Source organism: Oryctolagus cuniculus, chromosome 6 (genome assembly GCF_051225735.1).
Source record: "Oryctolagus cuniculus isolate XC-2025 breed Fujian yellow rabbit chromosome 6, ASM5122573v1, whole genome shotgun sequence".
NCBI classification, from domain to species: domain Eukaryota; kingdom Metazoa; phylum Chordata; class Mammalia; order Lagomorpha; family Leporidae; genus Oryctolagus; species Oryctolagus cuniculus.
Genome location: NC_142872.1, coordinates 86,965,591 through 86,989,278, shown reverse-complemented (window position 1 = coordinate 86,989,278; position 23,688 = coordinate 86,965,591). Strand labels below are relative to the sequence as shown.

General features: G+C 47.3%; 1 long non-coding RNA gene across 3 annotated transcripts in view; it reads right to left on the bottom strand.

Annotated features, from left to right (window-relative positions):
• Positions 1–447: 447 nt before the first annotated feature.
• LOC127490573 (uncharacterized) overlaps positions 448–23,688 on the bottom strand; it is a 91,474-nt gene continuing 68,233 nt past the window's right edge. Inside the window, exons 1-4 of one of the 3 annotated variants that reach the window (XR_016235681.1) lie at positions 12,830–13,112; positions 4,779–4,860; positions 1,607–1,947; positions 448–793 (exon numbers count right to left, since the gene is read on the bottom strand). This is a non-coding gene — a long non-coding RNA (uncharacterized LOC127490573). The other 2 variants (XR_007918606.3, XR_011389108.2) reach the window with 2 other exon arrangements.

The following is a 23,688-nucleotide window of genomic DNA, read 5'->3' as shown; positions in this document are numbered from 1 at the left end:
AAATCAGGCAGATATTTGTCATATCCTAACCAGACACTGGGTACTGAACACACCCAGCTCAACAGCTCCCCAGTGCAAACAGGAATAGAAAAAGACAAGACACATTCCTGTTAGGAAAAGATATTCAGAAATGAATCACGAAATGATAAATTATAAGGCTGACACTTCTCAAACTTGATGTTAAAGACCTCAGCAGCAAAAGAGAGTTTATTTTTAAGCGGGTGGACGTAACTTATGTAGGTGCTTGAGATATGAACCCAAGGCAAGGGTGATATACATATAAAACTTTGACTTGGACAACTCATTTCATTCATTTTATTAATTCTTGACATTTGATTAGCCTTCCAGTATTTAATTCCCAAATCCCAAGAGCAAATAACCTATATGTACTGAATTCTTTTTTAATTCTACAGATGTGTGTGTGTGTGTGTGTAAAACACAACTTAACACAGGGCAGTGAACAGTTTATTATAAAATACAGGATCAGCCGGCGCCGCGGCTCACTAGGCTAATCCTCCGCCTAGCGGCGCTGGCACACCAGGTTCTAGTCCCGGTCGGAGCGCCGGATTCTTTCCAGGTTGCCCCTCTTCCAGGCCAGCTCTCTGCTGTGGCCAGGGAGTGCAGTGGAGGATGGCCCAAGTGCTTGGGCCCTGCACCCCATGGGAGACCAGGAGAAGTACCTGGCTCCTGCCTTCAGATCAGCGTGGTATGCTGCGGCGGCCATTGGAGGGTGAATCAACGGCAAAAGGAAGACCTTTGTCTCTGTCTCTCTCTCTCTCACTGTCCACTCTGCCTGTAAAAAAAAAAAAATACAGGATCCATATTGATGCACATTCTTGCTAGCTTTCCATGGGACCCCAGCCTAAGCCTTCTTAAGAGACACACTGCTTGTCTATCTCTTGGGGTATGACAATGTAATATATATGACCATCATTTTCATTCCCCTCATGCATTCTTTGCCCTGTTGAAACAGAACTGAGATGTTAATCAGATGAAAACTCAAACTGATTTGTTTATTACTGAAGATGTATTTAAGGCTGTCACCATGACCTGTATCCATCAGTAACCTCACACATTGTTAAAGGAACACCAGTAACCAAACCTGACATTTTTCAAAAACCCTGCCAACTTTAGTAAAAAGTCTACATAAAAATGTATCTCCTGGACATTGTATATGGGTGCCTTTTTGTGTCCTAGCTGCTCCACTTCCAATCCAGCTCCCTGCTAATGTGCCTGGGAAAGCAACTGCAGATGGCCCAAGTGTTTGGGCCCCTGCTGCCCATGTGGGAGACCCAAATAAAGCTCCTGGTTGCTGGCTTTGGCCTGGCCTAGCCCTGGCCATTGTGGTCATATGGGGAGTAAACCCACTGATGGAGGATTTCTCTGTCTGTGTCTCTCCCTCTTTCTCTATAATTTTGACTTTCAAATAGATAAATAAATAAATCTTTTTTAAAAATGTATTTCTTTGCTCTACTTCTCTACTACCTTCCTGTCCATTTTGAGATTTACTTGAATTTTGTCCACATTAGAGAAATCAAAAATAAAAGCACTCTGCCACTTTTTCAGTGAGATTGAGACTTGATTTGACTTTGACCTGTCTACTTACCAAGCAGAATACAAGAGCAGGGGCCGGCGCTGTGGCATAGCCAGTAAAGCTGCCGCCTGTAGTGTTGGCATCCCATATGAGCGACGGTTCGAGATTTGGCTGCTCTGCTTCCCATCCAGCTCTCTGCTATGGCCTGGGAAAGCAGTAGAAGATGGCCCAAGTCCTTGGGCCCCTGCACTCGTGTGGGAGACCCAGAAGAAGCTCCTGGCTCCTGGTGTCGAATCGGCACAGCATCAGCCATTGCAGCCAACTGGGGAGTGAACCAGCAGATGGAAGACCTCTGTCTCTCTGCCTCTCCTTCTCTCTCTTTGCAATTGTAACTTTCGAATAAATAAATAAATCTTAAAAAAAAGAAGAGAACATGAATGTATAATTTTAAAAAAAAGAATGCAAGAACAAAGAGTCGGACCAATGGTTCTTACCTACTAAACCAAATCTATCATTGGTGCTTATGTGTTCTCCCGATGACAAGTGACTTTAGCTTCTTTGAGGTTACTTGAACACCACATAGGATCAACTCAATGCCCTTGGCATCCAGCAAAGCATTAGCATGGGCTCAAGCGCTCCCTGGGGGAAACAGCTGCATTGATGAAAAGACTGATCAAGCAAGTCTTTCAAGAGCGTTTATTGGTGAGGCCTCTCCTTTCAAGTGCATGAGCAAGAAGCTCTCACCTGAGCCTTCCGTCAGGGTGACAGACAGGTGCATCAAAACCTCTGGGATTAAGTTCGCAGGTCCACAGAGTTTAACTGTTAAGGGTTTGCAAGAGAGACACAGGAAGCGTTCAGTTTGTGGGCAGGAAAGGATCCTGACATGTGCAATCAAATAGAAGACGGCTATTTCCGTGTTCGGCACGGTTTATGCGTGGTGATGCTGCTCCACAGACTTCAGTGCCATGCGGTGGTTTACCGAGGACTCAGTAGTTAGGTCAGGCGGAGCCTCCCTGGGTGCCCGTGAGGAATTCCCCCTCAAAATACCCCATTTCTCTGCCTGGGAAGGTGTCACCAGCTGAGTAGGATCTGTTTAAACTCAGATACCTTCATGTTAATGGTTGGTGGATTAAGGGTGGAGACTTGATGCAATGATGGCGTCTGAGGGGTGGAGCCCATGGGAGGTGTTTACGTCAGTGGGGAGCGTGCCCTCTTGCAAGCGGTTGGATTATGTGTGTTCAAGTTCCGCCTAGGTTCTTTCTGTCTCCCTGCTGCCTGAGTCACCCTGTGGTCATGCCTCCACGCCCACCTAACCAGCCTGCATTGGACAGCTGATCCTGTAACCTCCCACCGTGAGCTGAAATAAAACTTCTCTTTCCCAAAGAAGCTCTTCTTGGGTATTTCTGTTAAAGCAAAAACAGGCAGACCAATACAGGAGGTGAGCTCTTCAAAATAATAGGAGTTGGGGCTGGCGCTGTGGCACAGTGGGTTAAAGCCTCATCCTGTGGCGCCAGCATCCCATGGGGGATACCGGTTCAAGCTCTGGCTGCTCCTCTTCTGATCCAGCTCTCTGCTATGGCCTGGGAAAGCAGTGGAAGATGGTCCAAGTCCTTGGGCCCCTGCACCTGTTTGGGAGACCCAGAAGAAGCTCCTGGCTTTGGATCAGCTCAGCTCTGGCCATTGTGGTCATTTGGGGAGTGAACCAGCAGAATGGAAGACTTCTCTCTCTGTCTCTCTGCCTCTACCCCTCTCTGTAACTCTTTCAAACAAATAAAATAAATCTTTAAAAAAAAAAAAACAAACCTGAAGTTATATGGGAATACACAGATGACTGAGTTAATTTTCTCACCTTCTCTGCTAGTTTGCTATGGCTTCCAAAACAAAATGTCACAGCCCGAGTGGTTTCAACAGCAGAAATGGATTATCTCACATCTAGAGGCTGAAGTCCAGTATCGAGGTTGGGTTGGCTGCCTCTGGGAAAGTGTGAAGGAAAAGATGGTGCCAGGGCATCATCAGCCTGCTTAACCAGCCTGTGTCGGACAGCTGATCCTGTAACCTCCTACCATGAGCTGAAAGAAAACTTCTCTTTCCAGCCTGCCTCTGCTTGGCTTACAGGCAGCCGTCTCCCGGCTGTGTCTTTACATTGTCTTCTGCACCTGTCTGCGTCCAAAGTTCATAAAGACACCATAGCGGATTAGAGCCCGCCTTCCTGACCTCACATTTACTTAGGCATTTCTACAAAGACCCTGTCTCCAAATCAGGTCTTCTTCAGAGATTTCAGGGTCTGGGACTTCCACATCTGAATTGAGAGGGTGGAGCTGCAGGGGAAGCCAACCAGCAACTTTCCTTTAGGTGTTTTGGGTTTCACACCCACAACCTCTTGGTTACTTTGTTTCCGGTTTTCTCTATGAAAGCATAGAGGAGAGCTGGTTTTTGACTGTGTTTCTCCACCAAAACCCAATAAAGAAAAAAAAAATCACCGGATGAGTTGCCATAGCAGGCTTGGGCGAGGCTGTAGTATTCAGCGTTAAGTACTAAGTAGACCGATGGGGTGAGACCACTGACACCTGGGCCAGCACGCTGGGAAGCCCTGCAGCACCTGGCTGGATGCAGAGCAGGACCACTCCCCCTGACAAATCTGCAATCAAAGTCGCCCTTAGTGATCAAGATAACAGCACTAAATGGGCATGACCTACAAGGCCAGGATATTCAGAATTTGCCTTCAGTTAACAGGGGAAGGTAAGAGGATGCCCTCTTGAGCTCCAAACACAAGCAAAATAGTCTTCGGTGCTTCCTCACACCACCCAGCAGCAAGGAGGAAGGCTCCAAGGCAGTCTGGGATTTCTCTGTCAGGTGCAACCCCAGGAACAAGCCCCCTAGCACCTCCTGGTCAGCTCTTCCTGCCTCAAATGAAGGATTTTACTTAGGTTTGACTCTTGCTTGTAGAACATAACGATCTTCAAATCTTGGGATTTGTAGCCTCTCATGTGCAAAAGAACCACAAACTGTGGCTTTTGCTTCTGGTCTGGCAACTTGTGCCTTGCATTTCTTTTCTGCACAAACATCTAAAGAAAATGCTTGGGTATACGGGAATGGCGGGGTAAGGCAGGGGGACAGTTTTCCTTCGAAGGTCAGGGAAGACGAGCTCCTTTCGAAGATGAGAAAAACGCATGAACAATACTAAGCCATGGGACTCAGGACGTGCACTGAACTTTTTCGAGGGGGTCATAGGAGGGATACTCACAAGGTTTGTGGAGGGGTGGGTGCTTGGTTCTGATGGTGTCTGGGTTTGAGTCTCAGCTCTGCTTCTGATTCCAGCTCCCTGCCTGGGAAGGCAGCAGATGATAATTCATGTGGTTGGGTCCCTGCCACCCACAAGGGGGATGAAGATTGAATTTCTGGTTCCCTACTTCAGCCTGACCCAGCCCTGACTGTTGTAGGCATTTGGGGAATGAATCAGTACATAGACAATCAATCTCTCTCTCTCTCTCTCTCTCTCTCTCTCTCTCTCTCTCTCTCCCTCTCTTCCTCTCTTCCTCTCTCTCTCCCTCTCTCTCTCTCTTTCCCCCTTTCAAATAAAAAATAATTATGGACAATGCATAGTATAGAAAAACAATACACAGACTCCAACATTTTTTGCACCAAAGTAAGCTTATGTTTTAACTCCACTTTCCACGAATTTTTTGAAGCCTCTTCGTTTGTATGTTCTCACTCAAAGATATTCGTGGCAAAGCGAACGTATCATCACAGTCCTCCTGAGAAAGCACAAACAGACCATCCTGAACTCAGCAAAAAGCCTACACCACCATCTGTTGCTGTGTTGAAACAAGACCGGGCAGTTGGGACAAGAGCCGGAGACAAGCGCAAGGCACCCTGGAACTCAGAAATGCACCTCCTCCGAGCCCTGAGCTTAGAAACCTAGAGGAGCAAAGGAAGTTCCTGGGAGGCTGTAGGGAAGCTCCGATTATTATATTCTTCAGAAGGTGAGAGCGCGCTGAGTGCACGTTTATGTAACTTTACCAAAGCGAGACAGATCAAACAAAGGCGAAACGGAAGTTTGAAGGAAGGAATATTCTCAAGCTGTTTTCAAGGGATAGCCCCTCCCCTTCAACTCACACAGCTCTTGTCACACAGCCTACATCTTGACGATTTGCTAAACTATAATTTAATCGACAAAAATTTAAACCAGCCTCTTAAATGACATGAGGCTTACGCTGCCCCGCGTCCACCTGAATTTGACACCGTGTCCCAAATGTTAAAGGGGAAGGAGCGCTCTGAAATAAGACAGTCTCTTGTGAAACACAACACATGGCAACACTGGTCATTGTCTTTATCTAAGGGCCGTCCGGCTGCACTGTCTATGACACTGCGAATGTCGCCTGCAAACAGCAGCGTGCGTGAGCAGGGGAAGGCTTTGGGATAAGAAGGACAGGCTTTCCTGACATGCTGGACAAACCGCAGCTCAATTAGATCATCTGGACTTTAATAAAGAAGAATGGGAGCCACAGAACACGACCAAACGTGTTGGATTTGCAGCAGCCAGTCTCTCTGGGCTGTTCCCGAGACTTCAAGCCGACCCTCAATGAGAAAGCCCAAGGGAGCAGTTAGCGCAGTAGCCGAGAGCCCCGTGCCGCCTGTGATTTCTGCAGCGTCTGTATGATGTGGCCACCCTGGCTTTCCCTGCCGCTCTGCACCACCCCCCCACCGCCCCCGCAACTCCCCGGCCGGCGGCAGGTGGTCGGGAGGTCCCCGGGCCGCGGTGCCAGAAGCAGCCGGCAGGTGGCGCCCCGAGCCACCGGCTGGGCCCGGCGAGCCGCGGGCGGCTGAGGACGGCAGGGCAGGCGAGGACTTTGATTCATAAAAAACATAAATTGTACTTGATGAACAATAATAATAAAGGAAATTGACTACTGGGCACCATAGAGATGAATTTTTAAAGCCCAGAAATCAAGTTATTTGAGATTATTTAATTTAATTTACTAAATTTGAGTAACTGTGCGATGTAATGGTGCATGGCGTGGTATTTAGGTTTTATAGCTTCTAAATGCTTCTCTTTAGGGTGATTGCACTCGGTTGCACGGTCGCCAGAGAACTCTGTCCCCATCTCCAAGCTGTGTAAACAAATTGAGGAGAGAATAATTACCCACTGAGAGAGAGGCGGGGACAGCCTACTGAGGGCGGAGAGAGCAATGGCTACAAAATGTCCCCTTTCAAGCTAATACACTGCCTCAAAAGTACTCAGAAATCAGAACTGGAAGCTTCATTCGAGTAAATCCGGCATCCAGGCCCAGTCTAAGCGCTTTCTTGTGGGTGAATCCCTGTCTCTTAATAAAAAGATCTATCATTGTGTTTACATTCCCACCCAGGTTTTTTTTGTTAGATGTTTATTTATTTGAAAGTCAGCAATGCAGAGAGAGATAGAGATCTCCTAAGGGCTTATTTGCTCCCCAAATGCAGGCAATAGTCCAGGGGTGGGCCAGGCAGAAGTCAGGAAGGAGCCTGGAACTCCATCCAGGTCTCCTACATGGGTGGCAGGGGCTCAAGTACTTGAGCCATCACCTGCTGCCTTCCAGGGTATGTGTGAGAAGGAAGTGGAACTGGGAAGCAGAGCCAGGACTCCAATTCTGGCACTCCGGTGTGGGATGCAGGTGTCTGCTGTACCACAATGCCACCGCGAGCTCACATGCTGTAAACTGAAGAATGTGTATTTACAGCAGCTTCCCCACTGACAAACTAGAGACTGCAAAATCTACAATCTCGTCATTTGATCAAAGAACATTTTTCTTGCAAGCAAATACAAAAATTGCTTTCATGAATAAACTGCTCACACACACTGTGTGTCCGTATGAGAGTGCATGTGTGTGTACATGCACCTGTGTACTAACATGAATCTCGATGTGAGTGTGTACGTATACTGGTGTACACGCTGTCTGGGTACTACACTCTTCTATTGTTTTCAGTGGAGCTGATTTTGGCACCAGCTCTTTAGCACTTTGGAAGGGCCTTCATTAGCACTGGGAGAGTATCCAAAAAGAATCCAGAAAAATCAACACATGGCTGCTCTTGTTCTCACGATAAATGACAGCTTTCCTGGAAAACAACAACAGTCAAGAAGCAAAACAAAAACCAAAAAGCAACAACAGTAGCAATAATATGAATAGAGGAAGTCAGACATCACTAACTCGGAATTTTTTTAAATTTTAATTTATTTATTTATTCAATTTTTGCAACTGTCTTCTTTTGCCACAAAGCCCCTGGGTACTTTCACACAATTAAAAATATAAATAATGAAAGTATATTAAGAACCCTAGGGGGAGAAAAGCAACAATGGAGCAGCTACGTCTCTTTGAAAACACAATGTACTGGAGAACTGGGTATGGTATAATTTCCCCATGAAACCCCACCAGACTCCAAGATGAAGTCTGTCTGTTGACACTGTCACGCCAATAATCCACAATTCTTTGGAGCCAGAGTTCCGGAGAAGAGGCTTTCTTGGAAAACAGAATTTTCCTAAATACCTGAAAGTCTTGAAATCATTCACAGAAATTCTCAGGTTGTTCAGAGGCCAGGAGCATGGGCAGGGAAAGTATTGATTCCAGACCAGTCCAAAACGCAGTAATACTCAGAGCGTGTGCGTAGAAATAGGCCCTAATATGTTCTCACGGATTGCTGAAGGCTCTGGGGACAGTAGTTCACCCTCAGAAATGGCCCCCTTGCCTCCAACTGCCAAGCACTATTCTGAATAAGCGAGCACAGGCTCCTGTTGAACACAGGTGTCTGACTTTCTCGTAAGAACCAGAAAGCCAATGGAGTTGAGAATTTGTGTTTCTTATGCTTTAAATGGTAGACAAGAAGTCACATGTGGAAGAGAAGCTGTGACCATATAATAGAAGATGTTGACTCAAAGGATTGATTCCCTTGTACTTCAGCTGTCAAAACTACAGTGGGAAAATGGGAGGCCCTTTGGAGCTGGTGGCTTTGTCCAGGAGACCAGCCATCGCAGAAGAACCCCTTGTGAGTCTAAGGCAAAGAGAAGTTGCTATGCAAATTGCTCCTTCGTTAGCCCCTTACCATCTCTTTCCTGTTTCTCAGTTAGTGGTGTTTGCATTCAAGGGTCTTGGCATTTTTCATGGGAAAGGGGAAAAGGAATAGGAACACAGAGAAAGTTTTTTGAAAGGAGAGGGGCAAGTGTGTGGAATTTCTAGGCACAGGCCTCCATACAGGAAAAGGGAGCGAGCAGCACAGGCTAGAACACCCTTCGTGGGCGCCCAACATGATGCTGGTGGAGAAGGAAACTGCACATCGATGGCAAGAGAACCCTGGGAAAGAGCCAAGCCCAGCACTGAAGACATTCCCAAAGTGTGGCTCCAGAGGAATTCTAAAGACAGGAACAGGCCGAGGCTGTGGCTCACAGCACAGAGGAAGCCAACACCTCCAAAGTCATCCACTCATTGCACAGGTCTTTATCAAATGCCTCTGACACAACAGGCAAAACATTCAGCCCAGATATGCAAAAGTAAACTAGATATTCCTCCGTGGTGACTTCTTACTTAAAAACATGGCTGCCATTTTTTCTGCCTTCAAACTCAGTCAATGCACAAAATCCTCTAACTCAGGAGATGGAAGTTAAAAGCTTCTCAGATCTGTGGAATTAGAGGAAAGCAAGCCACAGAGTAGAGCGTGTGTCTACGCCAACACCTTAAACTGTCTTGGAGTCTGCTGCACACTGAGTGCACACCCTCTTGGGGACCAAGCCATTCTTCCGAATGATAGCTGAAGTGTCTGTTGACAACAGTGCGTCCTCAGAAATGGCTGCGTTTCAGCCTATTGCTGATAATTATTATGAACACGCTAACACAAGCTCGTGTTTGACAGAATTGTCTCACTCTCCAATGAGGGCCAGAAAGTCGATTGAAAGGTTTCCAAAAGGAAGAGCCATTCCAAGCAGAGCTGAGCCTCCTTCTCAAAAGCCTATTCAACAACCCTTCTCTCGTCTCCCCCAAGATGAAGATAGAAGCAGACTGGTGTTTGGCAAGGAGATCAATGTCAACACTCTCTATATTTACTTCTTCATTGGCAGTTTGGAAGGCAGCCACCATTTATGGTCCTTCATTTCCAAACAGAGAGAGAATGTGGTTTCTGCCAACAACGTCTCCGAGCCACCTGACTGACCTCTCTCTGCACAAGCCAAGAGGGGGCATGGGTCCAGGACATTAACTGTTGGCCGCCATGTTTATACCACAGTTAACACTTGCTTTTACTCAAAAAGGGCCCAACCAGAGAAGAACCTGGGCTGCAAGCTCCCTGAAATGTTTTGGTTTTCACAGAAGCAAAGCTTGGGAAGGCAGAATATGCCTGTGTCTATGCCTAACCACACAACCCCAGCAGAGTTAAGTCTGACTGGTGTTCTGTTTGGCTGGTGCAGTTGGACTGTGACAAGAAGACCTTGGAGAAAGTCCCAAAGAGCTTCATGTGCACGTGGTTGTTGATACTTTTGGAAGAATTGTCCTGAGGAAAGGCCAAATAAATTGGAATTTGTTTTGATGGAACAAAGACAGAAGGCTAGAATGGGGAGGTGGCATCTTGTGACAGTCTTTACAATGACAATGGGATAATGAGGCTGTCTTTGACAAAGAGTCAACAGCCAGTCTCAGCTTCCAGCATGGTTAGAATGGAGGGGACTTCAGCATATTTGTGGAAAATGAAATTAAAAGGTAAGTTTAGGGAGTGGGTGTTTGGTCTCACAGTTAAGATGACCACACCCCACATTATAGTGCCTGGGTTCAAGTCCCGGCTCTGGCTCCTGACTAACTTCCTGCTAATGCAGATTGGGGAAGGCAGCAATGATGGCTCAAGTAAGTGGGTTCCTGCCACTTATGTGGGAGACCAGAACTGACTTCAAAGCTCCCGGCTCTGGCTCCAGCCCATCCTCATCTATTGTGGGCATTTGGGGAATAAACCAATGGATGATGGGCTGCTCTCTCTCTCTCTCTCTCTCTCTCAAACAAATAATTTAGAAAGATAAGTTTATTTTGGTATAATAAACTTGAAATCCATGCATAGATTTTTTCATGATATGTCTTCCCATGAACTTCTTGATGATACCTCATCCTCAGTAGGTCCTTAGTGATTATTGATTATGGCCTTTCATTTCATGGATAATGATATTTATTTCTTGACTAGAAGTAGATCCCCTGAGTCTATATGGGACATCAGCCAACACCTGCACCAAAAGGATTCATTCAAACATCATCAAAGTGTGGAGCAGGTGTTTGGCTGCTCTGCTCCCAGGTCCAGCTTCCTGCTAATGTACACCCTGGGGAGCAACGGTGATGGCAGAAGCCCTTGGGTTCCTGCCACTAACACAGGAAACCTGGATTGAGCTCCCAGTTCATGCCTCACCCTCCACTCCTACCCCCAACCCACCTCCTTCATAAGGAGGAAGAGGGGTTAAGAGGAAGAAGAAGTAGAGCAGCCAGGACTCCAGCCAGTGCCCTATGGGATACCAGTGCTGCTGATGGTGGCTTACCCACTATGCCATTGTGGGCATTTGGGGAGTGACCCAGCAGATGGGAACTATCCCTGTCTCCCTGTCTCTGTCTCTCAAATAAATGAAATAAATAATAAAACATTTTTAGAAGCACAGACTTGTGGCAGGTGTTGAGACATAGCAAGTTATGCTACCACTTGGGATACCTGAATTCTGTGTGGGAGTTCCCAGTTTCAATCTAATCTGGGCTTTTTTGTTTCTACAGGCACTGTGGCATACCAGGTATAGCCGCCGCCTGCAGTGCTGGCATCCCATATGGCTGCCGGTTCAAGACCCAGCTGCTCCACTTCCAATCCAGCTCTCTGCTATGGCCTGGGAAAGCAGCAGATGATGGGCCAAGTCCTTGGGCCCCTGCACCCACGTGGGAGACCCAGAAGAAGCTCCTGGCTCCTGGCTTCGGATCGGCTCAGCTCCGGCCATTGTGGCCAATTGAAGAGTGAACCAGCAGATGGAAGACTCTCTTTCTCTCTCACTGTTTCTCTCTCTCTCTCTCTCTGCCTCTCCTTCTCCCTCTGTGTAACTCTGACCTTCAAATAAATAAATAAATCTTTAAAAAATGATTTATTTTATTTGTTTGAAAGGCAAAATTACAGAGAAAGGAGAGATGGAGAGAGATCTTCCATCCACTAGTTCACACTCCAAATGGCTGCAATGGCCAAGGCTGTGCCCATTGGAAGCCAGGAGCCAGGAGCTTCTTCCAGGTCTCCCACATGAGTGCAGGAGCCCAAGCACTTGGGCCATCTTCTGCTACTTTCCCGGGTGCATTAGCAGGCAGCTGGATCAGAAATGGAACAGTTGGGGGCCAGGCCAGCGCTGTGCATAGTAGGCTAAGCCTCTGTCTCTGGTGCCAGCATCCAGTATGGGCGCCTGTTCATGTCCCAGCTGCTCATCTTCTGATCCAGCTCTCTGCTTATGGCCTGGGAAAGCAGTGGAAGATGGCCCAAGTGCTTGGGCCTCTGCACCCATGTGAGAGACCCAGTAGAAGCTCCTGGCTTCAGGTCCGCCCAGCTACAGCCGAAGCAGCCATTTGGGGAGTGAACCAGTAGAAGGAAGACCTTTCTCTCTGTTTCTCCCTCTCTCTGACTGTAACTGCTTCTCAAATAAATAAATAAAATAAAGAATAAGGAGGAAGAGGAGGTTAAGAGGAAGAAGAAGTAGAGCAGCCAGGTCTCCAGCCAGTGCCCTATGGGATACCAGTGCTGCTGATGGTGGCTTACCCACTATGCCAAAATGCCAGCCTGTAATTTGTGCTTCTGATACAGCTTCCTGCTAATGCACCTGGGAGGCAGTGAATGACAGCCAAGTGCTTGGGTTTCTGCCACCCACGTGGGAGACCTAGATGGAGTTCCCGGTGCCTGGCTTCAGCCCAACCCATCCCTGGCTGCTGTTGGGGATATTTGGGTATTGAACCAGCAGATGAAAGATACCTAGTGCTTTCTATCCCTTCCTCCCTCCTCCCCCTACACTTCATATCTATCTCTCTTTCTCTCTCTTTCTGTCTCTGTCACTGGTTTTCAAATAAATAAATAAAAATAAATTTTGCTTGACAAAAGAAGAAGCACGGACATTTCACCAAAGACATTGGTGCCTCAGTTGAAATTCTGGACTGAAATAGGCAAGTTCATTCAGTCAAAAGCATAGCACATGCCCTGCCAGGAGCCACAGATCTCCTGAACCTTATGTCAGGGTAAGATCGCTCTTGGAGAACTATTGTGTCCTAGTGCTGTAGAATGCCAACTGCTTACCTTCCGAATAGGGCGCAGGGCGAGTCCTAGTGCAGTTGGACTAAGTGCTGGAGTGAGCCTGGTTATGAAATCCAGACAGCCATCTAGTGAAGCAGCTCAGCTGTGGCTTCCCAGGTTGTCCGCACTTAGAGGCAATTTCACGGGAAGGAGGTTGTGGACACACCGTGTAAGTGACTAAAGCTCAGTTGGCAGCCACCACGGCTGCAGCATGAAATTTCCCGTTTGCTCCACAACCTCCAAATTCAGAGCGAAATTGCCACCAGCTGCGCTCTCAGCTAACTTTGTTTCCTGGTGGCAAGTGAGGAGCAAAACACTCGGATGATCCTGTGTACAGAGGGAAGTTTAGGGAGTCCTTTTCCCACTGAGTTCATGGAAGAGTGACCCAAGCCAAAGTCAACCAAGCCACTCCCAGAGTTGCCACCTGATCTCAAAGGTGATCCTGCTTAGCCCAGGAGATGGAACGAGACTACACTGTGCGTCCAGACAACCTACAACCAAGATGCTGTGGTGTCCATAGGAGACACGGAACTCGACATTTTTCAAGCACATACATTAATCAGTGTTGCAGAAATGAGGCAAGTGGTGCGTTTTCACTTCCTGAAACACCTCCTCTTTCTCACTCTGCATCTCTGCACACACTGTTCATTGTGCCATCCCCAACCCATCTTCCAGCTCCGTGGAGTCAACTCCTGCTCGTCCATTAATACCAAAACAAATGTTACCTTCTCACAGATATCTTCTAATGTCCAGAGCAGAACTGAGAATTCCGTCTCTGTGATTCCAAATACAAAATATATTTGGGACTGATGTTTAGCCTAACAGTTACGATACCTGGGTCCTATAACAGAATGCCTGGGTTCATGCCACCTCTGGCTCCTGACTCCAGTTTCCTGCAAATGCCACTCCTGGGAGGCAGCAGTGATGGTTCATGACATTGAGTTCCTGCCACCCACGTGGGAGACCAGGATTGAGTTCCTTGTTCCCAGCTGCAGCCTGGCCTAACCTTGGCTGCTGCTGCTGCTGTGGGTATTTAGGGGTTGCATCAGCAGATAGAAATATTCTCTCTCTCTCTCAAATAAATGCATAAATAATTTTAAATAATAATAAATATGCATATGCATGTATATTGGACATAATCACATTCAACCGTAAGAGAGAAAACAACATGGGATTCAAAGTCAGAGGTGAGAGATTCCATATCACAACTCCTCCATTCACAAGCTCTGTGTCCCTGAGCAAGTGACCTAGTCTTCCTGATCCTTAGTAAAATCCCACCTTAAAATAGGAAAGATGAAAGTTTGCAAATAAAGCAGCAGCACTGCTCCTGGCTCATGCTCAGTACTCAAGAATGAGTCTCCTGTCCTTTCTCTTGCATCCCTCCCTCCATAGGCAGAAGCGAGCTTTTCACCCAGTGTCCTCAACACTCAGCACAAAACTTTGAACACACACGCAGCCGGGCAACGATAGTGACAACTACTGAGTCCCTCCTCCCCTTCTCCCAGATCAGGGCCCTTGCACCAATTCCCAGGGCTAGCACAAGTATCTGCTTCTGAGGCTTGCACACCTGTGCCTGTGTGGACTTCCTGGGGATGCATTTGCACTGGTTCTTTGCCCTTGAACATGGAGCCCAGGACTAATCTTTGTGCTGCTTTAATATGTGTCCTGCCCTGCTATTAGTGGTTAAGGGCAATTTCTCATCATCTACCCTAATATGGCTTCATTCAAATTGGAAATGATAGATGATTAACAGGCACGAGAAAACATGTTGTGCTACATTCAGAAAGGATGCAAATGACAAAAACATGTTGCCTTCTGGACAGGCAGGGAAATGGCGCAGAGCGGAACGCACCCGGCTCCTTGCACCTCCGTGTCTGGCTAGACGGCTTCATGGCACCGAGCAGCACTGTGCGAAGGCACCCTCGGCGTACCATAGCTCTCACAAAACAGCGTTTTCATGTGCTAATGGCAGCTGAATCAGAAACACATGGATTTAATTTCCTTCAAAATACCCACGGGTATAAAAATCAATGCAGGAAAGCCATTTGGCTAACTGTATTTGGGGGCTTTTCTGAGCCCAAAAATTGTGAGAAATTGTTAGAAGTGACTGCCGTGCCCAAAATCCCACCAGGTTCAGCTGTCCCCCAGCGCTGCCCCAGCCTAATGTGATGTGAAGCCCCGGCTGTCTTTTTGGAGAGAGGCAGGTGCTTGCTGTGTGGTACCTTACCGGCTGCCATCTCTACAGATTTCCTGCTTTGTGCTATTAGTTCATTTACTGGGCCGCTCCCACCACATTGCCGTCAGGGAGATCTCATTTTGGCAGCAGATCGGGATCCCTGCCTGAAAGTTGATAGAGGTTGAGCTATTTGCAGAAATAATGCTTTCCAGACGTACTAAACAGTACCCTTCTTTCCAGATGGAGTGGCATTAGTGTTGCTTCCAGCCATTTCCTCACCTTCTGGTATAGTTGTCAGTTCTCCCATATGCACCACAAGCCTTCCGTATTCTGGGGAATCTCAGAAAACTGCTCAGACCTTCAGCATCTCATCACTTGGGTGCACAAATGCACGCATGCACACACACTTACACAGCCTGCCTTCTCACGCAAGCACATCCACTTCTCTTTCCGCACCCCACCCCCACCTCCTGGGAGTCAACTTAGATTTTGTGACAGAGCTAATCGCTGAAAGTGATATTTTACCAGCACAGGGAATTAGACAGGCATGCGTACATGGGACATGGAAAAGTCCCTGGGCTTTGGTGGCGGTTTCCACCATCAGCAGTCATCGGTGACGTTGCTACGCATGTTGCCTTTTGTTAACTCAATGTCAGAGGGCGCCCTTGGTGCAGAAGCTGCATCTTGGCCCAATATTAACCTCTTAAGAGCTGGATGCAACCTGTTTGTGGTTTGACTGTCCCCTCCAAAACACCTGCTGAAATTAAATTGTCATTGTAACAATGTTGATGGGTGGGATCTTTGAGAGATCATTAGGTTGTAGGAGTTCTGCCTTCATACATTGCCTAATGCCATTGCCTAATGCCATACAATGCCTAATCACAGCTGTGGGCTCCTGATGCAGGGGTAAGTTAGGCCCCCATGCCCTCTCTATCATGCTCACTTGCTCTTCTGCCTTCCACCATGGGATAATGTAGCAGGAAGGCCTTTGGCAGATGCCAGCACTGAGCTCTTGAACTTCTCAGCCTCCATAGCCATGAGCCAAAAAGAATTCTATTGTTTACAAATTATCCAGTCTCTGGTACTTTGTGATAGTGACAGGAAAGGGACCAAGACAGGGCTGTACATAAGACATTGGGATTGTTGGACCCCATGGTCTCACACTCATATGCTATTTCCTTATTGAGAAACATCACTCAGCTCCCCATATTTTATTGATTCTGGGTGGTTTAATCATGCCCAGGCCAGAGATCAGGAACTGTTCCTGTGTTGCAGTCCTTCCCAGCTCTGCAGTTCAATGCCCCTGGGTGGCCTCAGCGCTACCCCAATGAGTCTCGAGCGGCGAGTCTCAATGAGCAGGGGAAGCATGGGGCCGCACCTGTAGAAGGCTAGGACGGAAGCTGCTGCATTTTTCTAATAAGTTATCTCCTTCGGCTTGCCATTCAGTCTGCTCTTCTAACTCCCTTTTGAAGCTGAGCCTTCCTTTTGAGGGAAGAGGAGGTGGGGAGGCCACGTTGTACATGTGGATCCACTTCCCCTTTCTACTGCTCTCATTTCTCAGTGTGGCTCCATTCTGAGGATATTCAGGATAGAAAGGGTCTTGTGAAAACCTAAATGGTGCCCTGTTTCTGCTCTCACGGAGGAAAGATTCTTGTGTCCCAGAATGGAGGAGGGGCTTAGGATCAGCTTCTGAGAATGGCCCCACAGCGGGACCTCTGAGGGCTACTAGATACCTGTGAACACTGGGTTGAGCAGCTGAATCCAGTTACTAAACACAATCAAAACAAGAAAAAAGGCAGAAAACCTATTTAACAAACACGACCATTGGATATAACTTGTCATCTTCCTCTTCTACTCAACCCAGAACCAGTCATTTCCTGTGTGACCTTGAACAGGTAACTTAACCTCCCCGCATCTCAGACCCCTCCCCTGTAAGGTGGAGCTGACACTAGTAAACACGTCACAGACTTGTAAGGAATCCGAGACAAGGCAAATGTCTAGGGTGAGCTAGGAATGTGGTAAGAGGTCTCTAAGTATAGGCTCACAACCAAACCACTGATTTTCTTTCTACCTCCAGGAAAGCTTACTTCCTGTATTTCAGAGACCAGAGTGACCTTGGCTCTCAACTCAGCAATTGCCACTGGTAGATCTGCTATTTATGACACTTTTGGGCCAGTGAGGTCACTGACTTTCTTGTCCTTTCTGTAAAAGTTGAGTCACTGGCGCTGGCACTGTGGCGTAGCAGATTAAGCCTCTGCCTGCAACACCAGCATCCCATATGGCTTCGGTTTGAGACCCGGCTGCTTCACTTCCGATCCAGCTCCCTGCTGATGAGCCTGGAAAAGCAGTGGAAGATGGCCCAAGTGCTTGAGCCCCTGAACCAGAAAGAGGCTCTTGGCTCCTGGCTTCAGCCTGGCCCTTCCCCAGCCTGCAGTCATCTGGGGAGTGAACCACCGGATGGAAGACTTCTTTCTCTGTCTCTCCTTCTCTCTCTGCAACTCTGCCTTTCAAATAAATTTTTAAAATAAGTCAAGAAAGAAAGAGAGGATAGAAGGAAGGAAGGAAGGAAGGAAGGAGTTAAATCACTGACCCTCACAGCTGAGCCACTGTGCTCAGAAGATCTCAAAAATTCCAGCCTGGTTTCTGGATTCCCAGACCTGATGCCTGAATGACGGCAATGGGATCATTTGATGACTGTTGTGCCCAACTGTGCTTCCAATCAGGAAGAATTGGTCTTATCAAGTCATTGCTTCACTGATCAACCATGTACCTTTCCACCTGGGTCAAGTCCTCCTGTGCCTTAAATCTTTCTGACCCCAAGCTTTGCAGTTTTTCCACACATTTTTTAAGAGACCCAAACTTTTTCTTTGGATCACTCAAAACACTTAAAAACAACAACGAAAGAATTTCCACCAATCACAGGGATTTCTTTAAACTTTCAAAACATTCTTTGTTGCCTGATTGACGTGTATATGCAGATAAAGGTGCTAATCCCTTTCCTATATTTATTCTCTGGATGCCCAGACCCTTGAGTTCCTGGAAGTCCCAAAGAGCAAAATATTACCCTCCCTAATTCTTTGCGCTACTGCTGTTGATGAAAGGAAATTAAATGTATTAGTCGGTCACCACCCATCAACTCAGGCTCCTGATGACTTTGGAAGACATGCTCATTAAGGCAGGTACGGGGTGCAGAGCAGCAAGGGGGGGCTTTCCAGTTAGCAGGTGATGGGAGGAACAAGTTGATCAGTGTGACACACCAGCTCCACAGGCTCCACAAGCGGGAATACCTTAAACAATTCCATCAACATTGATTTACTTAAACCAGGTGATATTTTAATGAGCCAACCCCCATGCTCCCTGGATGACATGACTTCTCAAACTAAGAGATCACGCCACCTTTACAGGGGGAAAAAAAAAATCACTAAAAAAGCCAGAGGGTTGACACTTGCAGATGAGTCTAATTCCCTTTGTCCTGTGTGTGTGCACCATGTTGGGAGAGCTCCAAGTGCACTGAGCTGATTTTTGCTGTCATCAGAACTGACCCTCAGTCCCCCAGGAGGCCCACAGCCTGTCTGCTACAATGACAGGGAAAGGAGCCAGACTTCGACTTGGGGTCCTCAGATGTGCAGCACAACAGGCTCCGGCCAACCCCGACGGGGGCAGCTGGATCGCATGAATTTTTAAAAGTAAAACAAGTGATTTGGGCGGGGGAGGGGGAGGGGCTATATTCTTACTTTCTTCCCCCTCTGAAATCCCCATGGAGGAAGTGCACGGAGCAGCATGTTGATTTTGGCATCGGCACACACAGTGCCTCTGTTCCGAAGATGAGCTGACACGTGCAGATTTGCAGATCAGCCATTTCAAAAGGTTAATTAAATATTACCATTGTTTTCCAAGCTATTAATGTATGTTCTTTTATTTCTTCATGTGAAAGGCTTTGCCCTACTCCAAAATCAAGGTTTGAATTTGCTTCTTGGTCCCTTCTCCCTCTGTAAAATCTGGAAAGAGAATGACCAAAGGGTCCAGGGAAAAAGAGAGAGAGAGAGAGAGAGAGAGAGAGGAGGAGATGAGAGACACTGTGACTCCCAGGCCCCAGGCAAAAACGCAGCTTGGGTGGAGCCAGGGAAGGAGGGACTGTGGCCAGCATTGTCTGTGGTCAGACCCTGAAGCTCATTCTCACTCTGGCTGGGGATCACAATCATGTCATTCAAGGAAGCTTCTGGAAAGGGGCTGGGAAGGCAGCCCACCCCTTATTTTGTGACACAGTTGACCATGGTGGAGCTCAGGAACATTGCAAGCCTCCAGAGGTTTAGGGGGAAAGTCAGGATGTGGGACCACCAAATGGCCAGTAAGTACCCACCAAAGCAGGAACACATCCCACCTTGCAAAGCCTGCCTGTGCTCTACCATCTTCTAACAGGATTCTTTCCCTGCCTGGAATGTCCTGTTGGTAGGACAAGCGGCCTCAGTGCAAATGGGAGGGGGGTTTCCAAGATGGACGACAAGACACAGGATAATGAGACAGAGGTCAGGGAGAGGACAAGGTTCTCTGCAGCAGGAAGTGCCACCCTCTGTGCCTGCAGTTTACCAGAATCCTGAGCCACGAAGTGCACAGCGGTCTGCAGGAAATCCCTGCACAGCCCATCTTCCAAGGCGAGCAGGACATGTTTTGTTTGCAAAGTAATAACACCTCCCTAAATGTGGAGAGGAAACAGCTAACCCAGGGGACAATGAAGGAAAACAAAGGAACTGAATGGATACAGGTGATGATGAAGGCTGCCGGGCAGGGTAGGGGCTGGCAGAGACAGAAGAGAGAAGGGGTGCACAACACCAAATCTAGTGTGGATAAAACCCTGGAAAGCATCCACACATAGTTCCCAGGACACAGTCCCTCATGCTGTCTTGCCCTGCTAGCCCATTCTCTGCAGGGGGCTAGTGGCAGTGCGACACAGCACTCACTGGTGCAGACTTTGAAGTCAGGATTCTGGGGTTCAAATGCCTCCTCTGCACCACTCTCTGGCTGGATCTCCTCAGGATTTCTCACTTCCCAACAATCCCATTTTTTATCTGCAAAATGGAAAGAACTATGTCTGTACCATAGGGTTGCTAACAGGATAAAATGGAACAGAGTCAGCGGGTGCTCTTTAAATGACAAGGAAGAGAGGGAGAACAAACAAGGAAGAGATCTTGTGCACGTAGGAGAAGGGGACACACAGAAGGTGGGGAGGGAGCCAGAAAGGTGCTGGGGGAGGAAGGGACCCAGGAAGGAAGAAGTCAGTGCAACAGTGGCAGAGGGAGCACAGGAAGGGGAGCATCCCAGGATGGCCCAGGCCCAGCCTCCCTGGATTCCACCTGCAGTGATCCTGACCAGGCGTCCTGTGGGCCCATTTGCCCAACACCACCTCCCTCCCCACGCTGATAGGCATATGTGCTTTGATGCACTGGTGACCCCCAACCCAGAGCTGAGCTGCTACGTGGATAGGAGGCTGGGTGGTGATGGGGCAGGCTGGGGACTGGAGAGCACCAAGGGCCAATGGATGTTTGCAGAAGCCAAACCTATGAAAAAGTAGAAAGGACCTGCAGTTCGTGTCCTCTCCAGCAAAAAGTGCTGGGTCTCCCAACATCATGGTTCCTGGGGGACAGGTGTGAAAGGAAAATCCTGTGACAGATACGAAGGACTTTGGGCTGTTTTTGTGCCAACCTGATTTGCACTGCCTGCTACTCAAGGTGTGTCAAGGATGCCCTCGAAAGGCCCCAATTGGGCCCTGTTCCCCACATGACTTAGGTCACCCCCCAGAGAACAGAGACCCAGAGAGTGAGCAAGGACAGAAAATCTCACCGAACTGTGCTAAGAGGCAGGAATGTACTCAGGTCATCCAGCCAGGGGGCAGGAGAACCAGAGAAAGCCCCATTCTGGGCAGAAGGACCAGCTAGTAGGGCAGGCATGGTGAGTACCCATAGGATTGTCCAATCAGCATAATTGGGTACCCCATTGCTAATGATTAGCAAGTGGGCAGCAGTAAGGACATAGCCCAGCCCTTTGGCTAATTGCTGTGAGGGTGAACTGAACCTCTATTCCCTGGTTCTAATTGGTCCATAAACAGACTAGGGTTTCCAAGCTTGGCAACCAAAATCACAGGCCATCCAATTAAACTTGGATTTCAGCTAAACAATAGATAACATTTTAGTGTAAGTATATCCCATTAAACTTTTGAGCTATACTTATAACTAAAAAATGCTGAGTTGATCCTCTGAAGTTCTCATGTATCACAGCTTCCCGTATCTTACCTGTCAACTCTACCCTTCAGCCAAACTGGGCCCCCAAGAGAGTGCTTTCTACAGAATCAATTAGCAGAGAAATGAGTTTGCCTCTCTCAGGAGCTGAAACTGCAAGATGTTTTGTGGCCAGTGAAGAAGGCCAACCTGTCAAGGCAAAAGGAAGATAAAGTCAGAATTCAGTGAGATGCATAGACAAATGGAACAGGAGTGCAGATGGCATTTGAGGCCAGGTTCAAGTCTCTTCCCTCTTCTTCCTTCAGCTCAATTATTCTGCCTTCTACTCTGCTGATACCTGACTCCTGGCTTGCCTCCACTGCATCCCCCATCTCCTGTGATCAGGGGAGAAAGCAGAGGCATTTTAATTCATTAGCTCAATGGTAATAAACTCAAAGCAAATGCACCTTTATTATAATAAGGCCGGGTTACTATGCTACATGGTACATAGTCAGAGCCATACTATTAGAAGAAATACTATTTCTTATAGAGACCAGACATGTTCAAAAAGGAGTTTAATCCTCAGGATGATGAATTATATTCAATTTCAAAAATTTAAGGAAACCTCAAGCCAGATTGAAACATACCCCTTCTTCCATCCCTGCTTACAGCGTCAGGAGATTCCCAGAAAACCAAGCAGAAAAGCTGACAGCTTCTAAGGTTCCCAAAATGTGTGGGAAAAAATATTCATCACATATAATGGATACTGGGCTCATATCCTAAAAAGAAGTCCTATAAATAAGCAAGAAAAATACTATCAGGATCTCCCAAAAGTAGGCAAGGGGATTTTTGCAAAAGAGATATAAATTTCTAATCAACATACTTAAAATCACAGTAATAAAAAATATATAAACAAAACACCAAAATACTCTTTGTAGACTATTTGATAGGTTAAGAAAATAAACTCCACTGAATGCTATCAAGGTTGCAATGGAATGTTTTCTCTCAAAAATCGTATCTCCAACATTCAAAGCACTTCCACAAAATAGGAAATGACAGACAGCCCAATGGAAAAATGGGCAAAGGGTTTGAACAGGCAGTTCACAGCAGTGGTGTAACTGGGCAAAACGGACCAGGCATGAACAAAGATTTTAAAAGAGACAGAGATAAAGATTTTAACCAACGCTCTCCATTTCAATTGGGGAAGGTCAAAATAAAGTAAGATTCCTATTCTTGGCCTATGATATCATAAAGACTGATTATTTCTATTTACAGGAAGTGCCTGGGGAACCAGTCAGTCTCACAAACTGTAAGTAGGAGTAAATATCCTACAGCAGAATCAGTAAAACACACCTGGAACTCTGATGTTTTTTCCTTGAAGACAGAAAAATATTGTTCACTCTCCTCTCATTTTCTTAAAGTAAATTCCCAATTCTTACTGTCTTCTTACTGTCTTCTTACTGCATGATCCTCTCTCCTCCAATTTGCAAAACACATTTTTTTAATATTTTCAAACAATGAGGTTATTTTCCCTGTGTTTTGATCTATTTCCTCTTTATTCCAGGCAGTCTGATGAGTCATCTTTCATTTTGTAGCATTCCATAAAGAGCGTGGTGACCAATATAGGTGCCACATTATTCTTCAAAAACAAAGCCTAAGGGGTAGGCTTTTGACCTAGCAGTTAAGATGGGGGTTAGGGCACTGGAGGACCTGGGTTCAATCTATTCCCTGCCTGACTCCAGCTTCCTGCTAATGCAGACCCCAGGAGGCAGCAGCGAGAGCTCAAGAATTGGTTTCCTGCCACCCACAAGGGAGATCTGGACTGAGTTCCTGGCTCCTAGCCTCAGCCTGGCCCAGTCCAGGTCTTTGTGGGCATTTGGGGAGTGAATCAATGCATGCGAGTGCATGCATTCTCTCTCTCTTTCTCTGTCTGTCTCTCTCTCATTATTTTTTTTTTTTAATTTTAACGTGCATTTGTAAAAAGAAACCTAAATGCCATGGATTGTAATGCGATTGAGCATGCAATGAAGGAGCCACAGCAGGGACTGCATGTGAGTGAGTGCATGGGGACCTCCTGTGTCCTGTGTTTCCAAGTGGCCCTGCTAATATATGGCCCTTTCCTCCTTTCCTTCCTTGGACGTTTTCCCACTGCCCCTTCAGCTAAGCACATATTCCCTCCTTGGAGCTCCCCTTCGTTCCTGGGCAGGAGTCCCTGTGCTTGGAATCCTGCCCCATCCCATCCCGTCAAGCTGTCTCCTGCAATCATTCCAGCAGCTCCTGAAACCCCATTTCCTCCACAAAGCCCTCCCCAGCTGAGAGCAAAGCGATTGTCCTCCAGCTTCCCACCTGTCCTGAGCGGGAGCAACTGCCTGCCCCCTCCTTCCCTTAGGTTCCTAAGGACCGTGGGCCTCACGTCCTGCTCGCTGCTGAATGGCTGCAGCGTCCTGCACGTCCTTGTCTGTGCCTGCCTGCAT